The sequence below is a fragment of the Eupeodes corollae genome, chromosome X (assembly GCF_945859685.1).
Source record: "Eupeodes corollae chromosome X, idEupCoro1.1, whole genome shotgun sequence".
Lineage (NCBI taxonomy): Eukaryota > Metazoa > Arthropoda > Insecta > Diptera > Syrphidae > Eupeodes > Eupeodes corollae.
Genome location: NC_079150.1, coordinates 1,855,631 through 1,871,843, shown reverse-complemented (window position 1 = coordinate 1,871,843; position 16,213 = coordinate 1,855,631). Strand labels below are relative to the sequence as shown.

The window sequence follows — 16,213 nt, the reverse complement described above, 5'->3', positions numbered from 1 at the left end:
TACGTAAATACTAAAGGAAGGACAAAATAATTAAATTAAAATATTTTTTTTTGTAATTTTTAATTTTCTCAAAAACTAAAGGACATAAAATCATCTAGTTTTCAGCTTTTCATTAAAAATTAATAAGAGCAACGAATAAAATAAAAAAAACAAAAATATTTATTAACTCATGGTTTTTTCACTCAAATTTTTATTTTAAAATTAAAATTTTCAAAAACTACGCATAGTTTTGACTCGATTCAAAAACTGGCAAATAGAACAGAATGTTTTTTTTAAGAATTTAACGTATAATACTTAATTTCAAGTATTACTCTTATTTTTTTTAACTATTTTGTTTCCATTTTAAGTAATTTGTTTTTTTAAATAGCCCCTCTTCCCATAGTAAAAATGCTTGTTTTTAACTGTTCTATAAAAAATCCGTTATAATATCTTGTCGCTTGAGTTATCGTAGGTACTCTTGCCGAAGTTCCTCATTGAAAAAGGAAACAAAAAGAAGGGTATTTTCGGGACTCTAACCCATATTATTGACACTGAATCACTATCGCCCCCAAGAGAAACTTTCACAAAATAACATCACTCATATTCATTTTATTTTTAATCCCAACAAAGTAAATAAAAGAATATCGTACTTTATTTGCATCAAAAATTAAATCAGTCTCATTATAAAATGGGCACTACTTAGTTGAAATTCTCTTAGTTTTTTCCTGAGCAACGTTTCTTTTTAGAATTTTCTATTTGAATACATACGCATGTACCTATAAGTAAGTTTTTGTGTGCTTTATATCTTCAACAAGCAATTTTCAGCGTGATAATTTCATAACAAACCCCTTAATCTTCTACTCATCAAATAAGTGCCATCAACAACCAACAACACAACAACACATCAAAACATTTCTCAATTCTGACCCCCACCCAAGATCCAAGCCCCAAGCCCCCACCACGCAACCAAATTGAATCCAACCAACCTTATACGTTATACTCTCTCTCAATCTCAATGCTCAAGCTCAAACCAACAACGCAACGTCAACGTTTAAAAACTTTTATCCACTTCAAATTGAAAACAAGCAATGAAATATGTATTTTTTTATAATATCTATTTCTTTATTTATTCCATCAAATTGAGTCCTGTTCACACGGGTAACTCAAGAGTTAAGAGTCGTGTGTGTTGTGTACAGAGTTGCCACTGTTACAATAGTACCCTTGGGGGCATTTTTTTTTTACATGATTTGAATGTGTAAATTTTTTTGAAAATCACTATCATTTATTTTTTCTATGTATTATTAGGAAACATGTAATTTTAGTCATTATTATGCACAACCTTATACAAAATTTAAGTCTGATAATGAAGACATCAATTCATTTTTGTTTAGTATTTACTTTATAAAACAAATATGAAATTATTAAATGTCCTTTTTTAACGGCAACATTGCATTTGTGTTAAATTATGTGTTTGTTTTGTGTAAGAAAGGGAGCAGGAAAGAGAAAATACTCTCATATTCTCTTTTTTTGTTGGGTAATATTAGAGTGGCATCACTGAATTTCAGGATATGTTATACTGTTTCTGTTATCCTGAAAAATGGCTCTCTGTGCTCGTGGCAAAATATACTCTTTCTCGATAGCCAAACAAAACACACGCAGTGTGATTTGAGCCTTTGAACCGTTTGCTGGTTGAGACACGGTCCCGGATATACGCGTCAGCCATATTAAAAATTGGAACAACTGTTTTTTCTTTTTTTGTTGGTGTTGAGTTATTGTGAGTGTTTTTCTTATTCGTCTCCTCCTTTTGTTAGGGTGCAACATCACTCTCCATCATCCTTCCACGTTTAATTTACCTTGATAAGAATTTCATTACTCTGGTGTTCTATTGTATGTGATGTTTGTGTAATGTGTATGTGTACCTCGACCTGATTCGAACAGTTTAATCCTAATCCTGTTTGGATGGATAGCCATTATCATCTTACAGGAACAGTGTTTAGTTGAAATTATATTTCGGGTAATTTAAAGGAGGAGGGGGCCAATTTAAGTTAAGATTGAGTACCCCCCATTTTACTAGATAAATTCAATCTGAAGAATTCATTATTATTATTAAAGCCGGTTTCGTCCTTTTTTTGAACGTTTGGATTGAGTATTCTTTTTTTTTCTATCGCGGCGGAATCTCTAAAGGCGTCCTAATCGAATATCTAATACATACTTTTTTCTGTAAGCAACGTAAAAATGTAATTTCTTCTTATCCGCATTCAAATCTGCTAGGTGATGCCCTTCTCTTTATATTTGTGTGTTAATGGAGAAAATCCTTGGCAATGAAGAAAATATATATTATATCGGCCTAAATTTGTGGAACGTGTGCGTTAGGGTTTTGTGATTGCGCGAGATTTTGCAGGTGTTTACTGATTTTTTCCTAAGCTGGTGACGACGACCTGACCTTACATCCCCCTCCCCTCCCCCCATCAACCTTTCATTCCTACGCTTTATTACTACGACGACGACGACGAACAACGACAACGAATAAGAACGATTTCTCGGTTTATTTTGCGCGCGCTAAAAATCCACATAAAATCCTTTAACCTGTTATTAGGTTTTCGTGATATGATGTCTTTTTGTGGTAAAATGTACAACCATATACACTTATTTGTTTATAGTGATTCTCTGTGTGATGTTTTCTGATTTTTATTCGTTCTTTTTAACTTTACGTAGATATCTCGAATTCCATGGATGGTGTTAATTTAAAATGAAATCTAATGAAAATCAGATTTGAAATCGAAAGCGTTATTTTGATGTGTGTTTGTGTTTATTATGCACAATAAAAAAGATTAGCTGAAAGAATCAAAAATATATCTTTGCTACAGCATTGAGTTAAGATTAAAAACATATATCAAGGATATTTAAGGATTGTTTGGTGTGGCATCTCATCATTGGATTTTCCTCTGGATCAGGAGGTAAGTTTTTTTTGTTTGTAAGGATCCAAAATGTAACACCAGTCTTAGGTTTAGTTTTGTTTTTGCTTATAGTAATGTATCTATGGAAAAAACCGTTTTAAGAACATTTTTGATTTCATAAAATTTTGTTTGGTTTATCTTTCTACTTAAGTTTTTCTTTAAAACTAAACTGAGGAAATGAGATTTCATCGAAATGTTCACATTTTCATGTGGGAAACTTAACTTGTATGTAAAACCGTAGGTATAGGTATAAGTTACATCAAGTTTAGATAGGCTTCATGGATTAAACTATCGCAATCAAATTTGTAATCAAGTTTTTGAAGCTAAGATTAAAAGTATTCCTTAAAGGAAAAGTTGAAAACTGGTATAGGCATATACTATGAACTGTTTTTTTCTTTAGTCAAATTAAAAACTCCACACTCGTTCGTTTTAGTCATTTTTAAAGGTTTTCTTTTAATTTCGATTTTAAGTGATAGTAGTTCTGTGAGAATTGAAGATACAGTTACAAGATACAAGTTGAGTGATTATCAACAAAAAAGTGTGTGTGACCTGGTAAATAATCTTTTTGATAGGTATTACTCTCTGTGACGCCAAATGCTGATTAGACTCCTCATCTAAGTAAAAGCTTTCTTCTACAAATAACAGATTTACATTGAAAAATAAAATATTTTTACTATTTATTCATTTTTTTCTAAAAAAAGGCCAATTTCGGTATCGAAAGCAGATACCTATACATTTTAGTGGTAGATATTTGTAAATTGATATATCGGATATCTGTGATCCTGGAGGAATGAAGGCGAACAGCATATTGTCTGGGATACAACAAAAAAACTCGAACTTCGGATGAACATTAAATGTTCTATTTTTTCCGTTTAATCACTTTTACAACGTCGCTTTTCCCTTTCAATCAATTTTAACCACACTCTTAGGTTGCTGGTTAAGTAAATTTAAGCAAAGACAACTTCTGCTTCCTAAACATCATTTTAACCATGAAAGGAATTCAAGTTCAATATAAGTAATTTAATTGAAAATGTATGGATCACATTTATTATAAATAAATAATTGGCCGTTTCAGTCTTGAAAAGAAGAATTATCTTTGAACATAATTAAGTTATTTGCAATACGTTATAAAATGAAAGGTCAACGAACCAGCTGTCACGAGTGCTGTATCAGGGATATTTACAAATGATTTACATTCATAATTTTAACTAGATCTTTTACCATTAGTTGTGTAGAAGTTTTGTATTTTTTTACTTTGCCATTGGCAAATGATGTTTTTATGATCCGTATTTGGGGAGAGCTCTTAATAAACTAAATATTTGTACAAGTTATATTTTCATGCAATGATAATAGGTCCATCATGAACATTTTAAAATTATGCTGAATGTATGTATCTTTCAAAGGCCAAGGCCAGAGGCAGTTTTTAGAAACTAGGATTTGGTCTGTTTCATGCTTTCCACACAATTTACCCCTTTCCTCCAACCATACCTCAATCTCATCTCTCACACACGCACGTGTATACTTCAATATTTATTTAGGACGAAGAATGGGGATTACCTAATCTTGTAGTTGTGGCCACCACCGCATTACCTTTATCCCGTCAAGGGTTAAGGATAAACTGATTTTCAAGTTGGCAATATATAATATATACATATATGCAAGTACTCCAGGGTTTGTTTTGTCAAAAAATTGTAACAAATTCCCCAAACAGCTGTCCCAACGAATATACACATACACATGCATGGATACATATTTTTCGTCAAAAGGTTCGTTTTTTTTTGTCAAGTTTGGACTTTTTAGTGAAATAATAGTTTTCCAGGAAGTCCCGAGAACAAGCTTAGGGAAAATATTCGAGATGCTTTATGCTTCACAAACTAACATAAATTGAGAATTCATTACTCAAATAGAAGGTGGTTAGATATTTTCAAACTGATGGTTGTGATGTATGGAGTAACCCTTCAATAAAAAAAAGGAGCACACAAAAGTATCCGCATCCCTAAGAGGTTTGGGTGCGTATTTTTTGTTTTCATTTGAAAGGGAAAGCTTCAGTTTGTGTTTTATTTTTGTGTATACGTAAAAAAGAAATTTCAACCTTTTTTTCTTATTTAACTTAAAATTATGTCGATGGCTGAATTCGGAAGGATTTTTTTGTCACCAAAATGAAAAATTAAGCCTTGAGTTTTTTTTTCATTTGCTTAGGACGAAAAGGTGCGAATTTATTTGGAGGTTAATTTTTTTGTATATCTATGTTGGTTCTTTTTTTGTTTTGTTTTTAATAAAACAAAATCAAATATGTATATGTAAGGCAAGTCATTTTATGTTTTTATTAAAAATATACTTTATTAAAGTTGTTTTCGTAGAGTAAAAAAAAAACAAAAGCAGTTAGAGAAGGGTTTACAGTTTTCGCAGAATGATAAATCCTTTTCTTGACAGTATACATGAAATTTTGATTTTTTTTAAATAAGTTTTAAGAATTATTCACAATTAAAATTCATTACTAACGACAAATATCTATAATTGTTGTGCTGAATAAAAACGGCTAGTTTTGGAACCAATTTTTATAACAAGAATTACTCTTGGAGGTAAAAAACGGGTACTGTTACATTACACTGGTCGGAAAGTCTTTTACTGGCATTAAAATTTCACTTTTCCAATGGCTTTTGGCGGCCTTAATTAAAATCCAATTTCAACATTAATGTATCACGTCAGGTTTTTGAGATATCATTTTTTCAAAATTCGGAAACCCGTATATAAGGCTTTTTGAGGCTATCTAATTTATAAAGTACCTTTTTTTCAATAAAATTACTTATGGTTTTCCAAACCTATAATTCTTTTCTCCAATGTTCAGTTGATGTATTTATATTATTTCATAAGATATTATTAAAAAAAACATCAAAAGTTGTTAGATTTCCCTTGTTTTACAAAAATCTAAAAGAACACCAACCCATTTTTAACAAAATGGTTTGCAACAGAAAGAGGCAAAACTGTTTGAAATTAAGTTTGGTTCTAGTAACTTTTTTGTTCTTTTGTCTAAAAAAATTCTGTTATATACATTTTTGAAATACATTAAAAAATATGAAAGAAGTGTTAAAAACGGTTTCTTTTTGAAACTTGAAATTCAAGCTTTTCTCGAAACTTTATATATCTTCCAATATAGACAAAGAAATTTAAATTGTATCTAAATCTAAATTTGTATTCTTTAAAATCATCATACCATTTATTGTTAAGTAATATTTTGAGTTTTAACTTAGGCTGAAAAAAAAAACGTTTTTTTTTGACATTCTTAAAGATGAATATTTTAAAAACCTGATGTGAGAGAAAAATTTTTAGGTGAGAATCGAATTTAGAACATCTTTATCCTTTAAAAAAAGTAAATTTGTTCTAATAAATGAATGTCCCATTCAAATACAAGAAAATAATCTTTCAAATTGGATCCAGAACTAAATATTCTGTTTGTATTTTGTTTTGTTCTGAAATATAGCAAACAACTTACAATGCTGACAGCATTTTTAATTTTTTGAAATGTACTGAGACTTTTCATATCTATGTTTATGAATTAGAAGTTTTTTTTAGGACGCAAACAAAGTATTTCCAAGTTCTTAAATTAAGTTTTTTTCCAATCGAAATCGAGTTCGAAAGTATTTTGTGTAAACGTGTCATTTTATGTTCAAAAACAAAGTGTCAAACCTTCACTCTAACTATAAATAAACTATACAAATTTGTCAAAAACTGAATAGCAAGATCTTTAAAAAAAGGGTTTTCAATAAGTTACGAATGTCATTTCTGCTTTAAATACACTATAAATGATAAATGTGAAAAATTGCAAGTTCCGTTTTCTGCAATTAACTTTCAAGAGTGCCTAACAATAAACAATTTTGATTGTTCTTTTTTTTTAATTAAGTAATAAAGTGATGTTACCACATCATCATTATTCATTTTATATCAATAAAAAGTCTGTTTCAATGGACTTTCGGTTAAGATTTGACCATTCATATAGAATCATTTAAAACTTACCGCAAAATCAATAATTTAATAATGTTGTCTTTCATATCAAAGAGCATTAAAACCGAGATTAAAATAGCTATTAATATAATAAAAACAGAACAAAAAACTATTAACTGCCTACTTATCGATTCATTTTTTTTGTTGTTGACATTCCAAAAAAAAAACAACTCATTTATTTACAAAAAAAGAACCAACAAAAAACAACAAACCTTGAAACTTAATCCAATTGACTGAATTAAATGCAAATTTATTGCTAGCAAACGTAATCAAATATAGCAAAAATATTTTATTTTCTTTTTTTTATCAAATTTATTCAGCTAAATATTTTTTTTCTTCTTAAATTTTGTTTCATTTAAGTTCTTTTTTATTTGGGTTCGTTGTTTGCACAAGGCCTTTGGATGACAACAGAGATTTATTTAATTTTTTAACATAATTAAATTTATTATTTATCATCTGCTTCTTTTATGGAATGTGGGTATTTTTTTTTAAATTTAAGTTAAATAAATCCTTAGCCACAAATCATTGGCACCTCGCTGCCTTTGAATGAACGTTTACATAGAGTAATGAAGCTTTATAACAGCTCGAGCTCGTGATGTATGTGTGGTGGTTTGAAATCTTAAGGTTTGCCAAAAAAAAGTTCACTGAAGTCCTTTTCCAGAGTTTTGAAGGGGATATTTCATTTTACATGGCGCCCGAGAAACCCAGCATAAGGACATGGGATGATTGCGCGTTTGCTTTAAAAAACAAAAAATGGATGGTGTAGGTGTTCTATACCCGGGGGCATTAAATGGCAATCAGGTGTTATGTGATGTTTTGCCAATATATATATAGATGGTTATAGATACTTGTTTTCGTTTTGATTTATTTTTGCTTCAGGCCAACTGTAAAGTTTTGATTTTGATTGAATATTAAATTTTGTGTTTTCTATTTAATTCTGCAAATCAGGTTTTTGTTTATTTGGTTGAACGAAAAAAAAAAGATTTTAAGCAAATGGTCTGCGATATTTTTGTATTTTGGAAGTGTATTTGGTAGGGATGTCATTTTTGTATTAAAGTAGATAGACAGTGAACCTAAAGAGCGCATTTAGAACTTCTGTTGAGAAGGTGTAAAGCTGATTGGTAGAGTTATAGTTGAATCATAATTATTAGCGTTCTGAAATTTTCTACAGCTGGAAGAAGGGTAAAGTTATTTTCTTTGTATCTTCAGAGAAAATTAAAGATTCTACGGCGGAGCCTGGCGGCAGCCGTTGCTCAAATGCTCCATTGGACACACTTAAAATGAAAAATATTTTAACCAATCTTCCACCTCAAACTTAAATAATAATAAGCCCTTTTGCCTAATTTTCGATGTAGGGATGAATTTTCGGTAAGGAAAAATGCAAGTTGATAAACATAGTCAATGTCTCCCTTAGAGCCAAAGATTTGACTTCTCTTGGACCAAAAATGGCGCACGGGTCATCCTATCCTAACCTTGAGTTTGCATAAGTTACTTACCCATGGATAATTTTGAAATTTATGGAGTGCGGAGTTATATTGCTATCTCTAAAAGTACATCCAAATAATTTAATTGAAATACGTAATTTCCTCACCGCGTTTTTTTCTTTTAAGTATTATTTTAAATTTTATTTTCATTATATTTGTCTCAATTAACTCTTTTCTTCGTTTTTGATTTTTATTTGGTCCCATCCAAAGTATTTCTTTGCCAGAAGAATTTTTAAAAACTTAAGACTGGCAAAGTCAATATAAATATTAAAAAATGTTCTTTAATAAATAATAATTTTGATATGGCAACTAACTATGTATGTATAGATACAGAGAGGCACAGAAAAAAGTCTTAAAATAAATACTTATTTCTTTGTGTGAATAAAAAATAAAACAAAATGAAATATTTTTGTAACAATTGTTTTCACCATTTGGAAGGATACAAATTTTTCATACAAATGGGAAACCGAACGGTATAAAAACAAAATACGAAAAAAATCAGTTTTCAAATCAATAAATCTTATACTTTTCTTATTTTTTTGCTTGCAAGAAACGATAGATATACATATATACATATAGGACAGATACCTGAAAAATTTGTTTCGAAATATTCACGTAAACGAGCGACGATAACGATGACAAGGACGACGAAGACGACGATGACGTCCTTAAGGAATATTTAATTGTGCATTAATCATATTAAATATGAATTTTCCAATATCGCTAAAGAAGGAGACAAAAAAAGCACATTTATCATTAACAACAACTAGAAAAAGAAACAATTTATTTAGCAATCGGATGCCAACAAAAAAAGTTAAATACAATTTTTCTTTGCTGATAAATTAAGTGGGAATTTGTTTAATATTGTTTTGGTTCAAAAATAAATCTCATTAAAAAGGGACTGAAATTGTGAACAGTTTAATTGTATTTCCGAGTTAAGCAATTAATAGAATCACCATTTTGAATTTTCATTTCAATTCTATATCACCAATAAAGTTAGGATGGGACCAACACAACAATTCTGCCAATTGCTTGCGTAGTTGTACGATTGTGTAAACCATATTGTTCTCTTAAAGAACGATATGTGGCTGTGGCAGAATCACAATATTTGTAGCAGGTTTTAACAATTCTTATGAGTTGTGCGATAGTTAAACGAATCATTTTCGTAAATGTCAGACTTTCAACTAAAAGAAAAAACATGTTTTACAACTTAGTTTGGCAGATATCAAATTCACGCCCTATACTTTTGAAGCCGCAAAATGGATAACCCGTTATAATTGATAATAAAGAGTGCAATTTATTGAACTCAACATGAAAGTTTCGAACAGATTGCATTCTAGAAGGCTTAATTTTCGTAGTAGAATGAATTGAACTAGAAAGACTTACTAGAACACTCTTTTTATGAAAGGTAAATGAATTTATATTTTACCTACATTAACAAAACTTTATCATGCATATTGAAAGCTTAAAGGTACATGACTCCAGACAAAAAAGTAGAATACAAACTAAAAATTCTTTGCTGGAAGTAAATAATTTTAAGTACTCTATTTTTGGTCTTGCTTTTAATTACGTGGTTCCTTAGGCTTCATCGGATATTTTAATTTAATCTTTTAATTTATTATGTTAAGTCATTTGTTTTAAAACAAAATAAGGCCGGTAAGAGATATTTCTTATTTTATTTCCCCTCTAATAGACAAACTTTAAGAAAAATCAAAAGATAACTTTTAATTAGATACAGTTTTTCTTTGCTGTATATTTTTTGTTGCGAGGAGAAAATATTTATCAAAAGTATTTCTTATTAAAAGTATTTTAAACAAATAAATCCTACAGGAACAAAACAGCGTCGAAGTTGGTTTCATTTAATAATTAAACTTTAAACATTTTCAATTCCAAGTTCTATCACTTAAATTAGAACTCAAAATAATCAATATTTATGCAAATTCCTATTTACAAAAAAAGAGAATGAATGAAAACAGTTCATATCATGCCAAATATTGAATTTTGGGTATTTTAAATGCTAAGGTCTTGACAAAAGGAAAACAATAAAACAAACGAAAGATTTGTCAAGAGGTAAGTACGGTGATTTGATGAATGAAAACATTGAAAATACGCCAGAAAATCATGTAATGCGAAGAATTTAAAAAGAATTCTGTGATGTTCTGCATTTAAAGGAAAGAAATGTCTCAACCAAAATGAAAAAAAAAAAACTAAACCCAAAACCAAAAGCCATTAAAGCCATTAAAAGTGCCTGATGGTGGTTAAAAGTCAAAATAAAGCCAACTGAGTAAATTAAAGAAACAAAGGAATCTTAGTCCTGCAAGTAATTTGTTCGAGGTTGACCCCACTCCTGACAGTATAATTTTGTTTTTTTTTTTCCACCAACCAGTCATTATTATTTAACTTCATTTAAATTGTGCTACTATTTTTAAGAATTTCGACTCATTTTTTTATGTGTGCTTCCTTCGTACTTATTGTTTTTCTATTTTATTTCTATTTTTCCCTTTCTAAATGCATATCTGTCTTCATTTAAATCCCTCTTCCCGATCAACTTCTCTACCAATTTGAATCCTTACTACGGAAGGGCTTGTAATTAAGTGCGCAACGTGCACATTAAAGCACTTGGCTTAATTTATTTCTTCTCCACATTAATTTCAATGTGGTTTTTGTGCTGTAAAATTACATGCAATTTCAGAACATCACGAAAACATAATTTTACCTCTAATACAAATAATAATAACAAACAACAAAAACAAACACACACACAATGTAAAATGTTGTCTGCGTATCTCTGGGTAGTTTTGAATATATTTTGTTTTTGTTTCGTATCTCCTTCTCAATGTAAAACAAATTTTGAAAGTGGCAAAGAGACATAAAGTATATACTCGTGTATACGCAAGCGTACGTAACATTTTGAATAAAATTCACAGCAATTATTATTAAAACCACTTGAAAGTGTTATTATAATATGTTTGGATTAAGTTTAGTACAACCAACCCCCCCCCCCCCCCCCCAAATTTCTTCATATAAACGTCGTACGAAATGTAATAATAACTCGGTTTTCATGAATGCCTCCATCGTTGGATTATTAATTACATCATTCAATATAAAAGTATTGGATGGGTACAAGTGTCAAAACCCAAAAATAAGTGCTGGTGTGCCCCAGGGCTCTGTCCTATCTGTAACACTTTTTCTCATTTTTATTAATCATCTCCTGTCTGCAACTTCTAATGTAATACACATTGTTTCGCTGACGATAGTTCTCTTAGCTTTTCTATTCGTTTACAGACTCCCATCCTTCTTCGGATGTTGAATTACAATGACATTAACATTAACAGCATTGTTCAATGCTGTCTCGTATAGTTAAAGCGAGATATAGCCCCTTGCCATTATCAATGGATGGAATTTGCGTCAATGAGACTGAACGTCTTTATTTTCTCCGTATGTGTGTCATCTACCACCTCTTGTGGAACGAACACATACACATTGAGAGTGCTCGATTTTCTCACAGAAATTAGTTGTTGATAGATAGTAAGTAATATAAAAATACCAGATACAAGATATGTGTTATTCACTAAAAATAGAAACGCTAAATCCTTTTAAAAATTGCATAGCAACCGATTTTTATTAGAGTTTTAATTTCTAATATATTTTTTTTGTATAACTAAAGGGTTTTTAATACCCTTAACATGTTTAAAGTTTAAACACAGTGCGAGCTTTAGGAAAATAGGGAAGGATTAACGACGAGTTACCAATGCACATTGGTTTTAAAGCTTCGAATATAAAATTATAGGGAAACACAGAGCTGAGTAAAGCATTCCACAAAAGAATCTCTATACTTGACAGTACGTCCGAAATTGAGCTCAAGGTTAAACTGATATGCATTCCTAGAAGTACGACTATTTAGGCTTAATTGTTTGAGGGGGGAATGGAACTTTCTAATTCGACGGAACACTGTTTATAAATATTTCGGTAGAACAACGAAATGCATGAAACATTGCTGCGGTGTTTGAGTGATCATTTTCAAAGCTCTTTTTTCGATCCTGTCCAAAATACTTGAACTGGTTTTCAGGACACCTGCCCAAATATGCGAGTTACATATATTCAAGTTTTGGACCAATGAAGGCTTTGTAAATTACAACCAGATCAGAAGGGTTGACAAATTTGTTGCACCACACCGTCGGAGAAATCCTAAGCACCTAGCAGCAGTTTTGGCAATATCGAATATGTGATCATTCCATAAGAGGTGATATCTGATACACAAAACGGAGCCCTGGAAAAAACCAGCCAAACTCTATCAAATGCCTTTGAAATATCAAGTGCAATAATCTTACTTTCTATAAAACGATGTAAAGATTTGTTCCACTGTTCTGTGAGATAATCTGTGAGATCACCAGTGGTCCTATTGCTACGAAAGTCATACTGACAGTAATTAAGAAGCTTCCGTTATTCGAGATACTTCTTAAGCTGCTAATTAAACAGAGTTTTCACGACCTTGTAAAGAAGGGACGTGAGTGCTATTGGACGATAGTTAGAGTGGAGGATGATTCGCCTTTTTTTAGGGACAGGCTGTAAAAATGCTGTTTTCCACGCGCTCTGAAAGAGACCAGTAGAATAGAAAAGATGGAAAAGCTTACGCAGTGGTTTTACCAGCGTTGAATACTATCCGGGCCAGCGGATTTGTATAAGTCAAGTTCTTTCAGTACTCTACCAACTAGCAACTCTAGCAACTGTGCGAAAGAAGATTTGTCCCATAAAATCGTTTACGCTCTCAAGAACAGGAGGACTCAGGACACTCTCTGGTAGCGTCGAATTACCAGCAAACTGTGCTGCAAGCAAATTGGCTTTATCAATCGAGCATACATACCGAATGTCATTGTGGACGAGCGTTGGAACAGAGGATGACGTGGGGTTTGGTACGTTTTTTACAAATGGCTAGAAATGTTTACTACCTTTAGGACATTTTAGTATTTTTTGTCTTAATTTCTGGTCATGTAAAAATTTGGTTCGAAGTCTTGGTAGCCTGTTCCGGATTTATAAAGCCAACGCCACTGAGAAAAACCGGAACAAGCTACCAAGCTATCAGTCAATAAAATCATATAGTTCAGGCAACTTATGTATGGTTCGTAGTATCTGTCCGTTTACATACAGATAGCGAATGATACAAAATTTCTATTAAGTGATGGCACTAGACCGTGCAGTAAAAAAAGATTAAGAGCTTACAACACTGATTATGGTTAGTTCAACTGACTGTGAGTTAATGAATTGGAAAACGTGACCCTTGAAATCAAAATGAATACAGAGCTGCTTTCACATCCAAATCACAATTCACCACTTAGAGTCCTTTATGTCTCCTAGAAACGTAATTGACATATAAGTCGTCTGCGTTTCTATTGGCTTTATGATCTCCTCGGTTATGGTTCTTAGCGTTCGCAGGGCAAGTGCATATAAATGAGTAAATATATCTTCTAATTACCTATTCACAAAAACATTTTCCAAGTAACTACAAAAGTGAATTTATGTATATTTTTGTACATATATTCGAGTGAAAGACAAAAGTATTTTTATTTAAATTTTTACATAATGAATGAACGAAAAAAGATTTCCATATTCTCTTTTATAAATAAACATTTACATGTTTTTTTAAATTCTTTATTTGTTTATTGAAAAAGCTCGGGGGATGCGTCGTGTAAATTTCCATCATGACAAAAATTTGCATCGCCATCTCGAATTCTACAGAACCTCGTGAATTTTAAAGGTCGTTTCTTTGATAGCTGGTTTATTTTTCATTCGAATTCAATGCGTCAGGCAGGGCGGAGGATTTAATTCGTGCTCATAAGAAGAACATTTTTACTGCCTTCTTTTACGTTTACAACAGCAAACAACATAGGCTTTGTTTCTGATAGCTACCTATACTTTTCGAAGGTTTAAATAGCTCTTATTTTAAATTGACGTTAAAATTGCTCTTTAACGTAAAGTTTTTGAGGCACAACTTGTTGCAACTCTTATATAGATCTATTAAAGATAAGTAATTTCCATTTCGTTTTTTTTTCAATAAAATGTTGATTTTAAAAAATATTTCATCCCTATATAATCTTAAAGTAGCTTTTAAACATTTGTGGTAAAACGGTTAAAACGATTTTTCTAAACAAATGCATCTTTTAATCTAGGCTATCACGTCAAGTTTTTGAAATATATTCGACTCTCTGTGCGACGAATTTCTCTCTAACTCGAACTTTTTCGCTATATTTTCCCCTAATTTTTCATAAAATCCTTCTTCTTAGACTAAATCCATCTAGTTCTTTAGATTCTTGAACTATTTGCCGTCCTTTTAAGACCAATTTTTGTCCATGTGCAAACATTAACAGACTATTATAAAATTTAAATTTTACAAAATTAAACTTTAAAAGAATTTCATTATTAGTATGTTAGGTAATGCATTCTTCATATGAAGGAAATTCTTATTTGTTTACAATTCAATGCTAACTTTTCTCTGGAAGAAAATTGAAATGGGAAGGGTGTTGAAAGTGAAAAGAAAATTGCTGAAGATCTTGGCGTTTTCGAGAGTAATTTTTCTTCGCAAGATTGTGCTGATATTAGTGGTCACCTTAAGCGGAACACAGTTTGTGAGTATAAAAGTGTTTGCACTGCTGTTTTTAAATGGTTCAAAAGAATTCGTGACAATAGTTTATTGGTAATGTTAAAAAAGAAAGCACTAAAAATTGCAGACAGCTTCAGATAGGTTAACCAGATTTAAAACCAGGTATCCTTAGCAAAATTTTATCTGATAAGAGAACTTTTCGATAATAATAAAGGCAATGAATGGAAACAACAAATTTTAGAAGTTGTCCGAGGAAACGATATTTTGTTTAAATGATTGCCAATTGGAGGAAAGCACAGTAAAGAAAGAGTAACATGCACTGAGGTGTCCACCATGACACGCTCAGAAAAGCTTAAGCACTTATTCATTGGGTAAAGCAATAACCATCGCGTTTTGATTAACTTCAGCTATATTATGTAATCAATAAAGATTACTTATTTTTTTAAATAATTGTTGAGATAATAATGAACTTCAGTATAAAAATAACGAGCCACAGAAATTTTGACTTAAAGGTATATTGAAAAATAAAAAAACAGTATTTAACACTAGTATTCTCCGCTAACTTCATTCTGAAACTCATTTCACTTTTTATAAATAAAGAAAATCTCAAAGAAAACTTAGTTACATTTTATGGAAATGATATTATTCTTCCGAATATTGTTATTTTATAAGAATCAAATTACTAAAAAAATTGCATTCCTTACAAATATATGTAGTTCGAATGAAACACAATGCCAATTGCTTCGATTCCAATTATAACTTTCAATAACATTGTGTTTCCTAGGCAATACCATTGAGTGCATGCATTTTACCTCTGAGGAGTAAAATATACATACATATTAATGTTATACAACCAAAATTAATTGGTTTTAATTTATTCAATTTTACTTTTCGAGTTTGTACATTTTTGTTCTCTCTTTTTTTTTTAAATGTGCCTTTAAATATATGTAGATATGAGTAAAATATGAATGAAAAAGATTGTTTCCCATAAAATAAAAAAAAACATAAAATGTTATAAATACAAAAATGCACTTACTGTAAAATGTTTCGATATCATATACATAATGTTTATATATAAAGGCGTTGAAATTGAAAATAATATTCACTGAGTAGAATTTTTCCATCAGAGACATCAGAAAGGGGATATTGAAAGAGATATGCAGATATAAAACCCAAGGGGTTTCTCATATTTG

At 30.7% G+C, this 16,213-nt stretch overlaps 1 protein-coding gene across 3 annotated transcripts in view; it reads left to right on the top strand.

Annotated features, from left to right (window-relative positions):
• The first annotated feature begins 1,656 nt into the window (after nt 1-1,656).
• LOC129953234 (zwei Ig domain protein zig-8) overlaps nt 1,657-16,213 on the top strand; it is a 185,340-nt gene continuing 170,783 nt past the window's right edge. For 2 of the 3 annotated variants that reach the window (XM_056066191.1, XM_056066192.1), the window contains exon 1: nt 1,657-2,936. The gene's annotated coding sequence lies outside the window, so the exon portion shown is untranslated. The remainder of the gene's footprint in view (nt 2,937-16,213) is intronic. The other variant, XM_056066190.1, reaches the window with a different exon arrangement.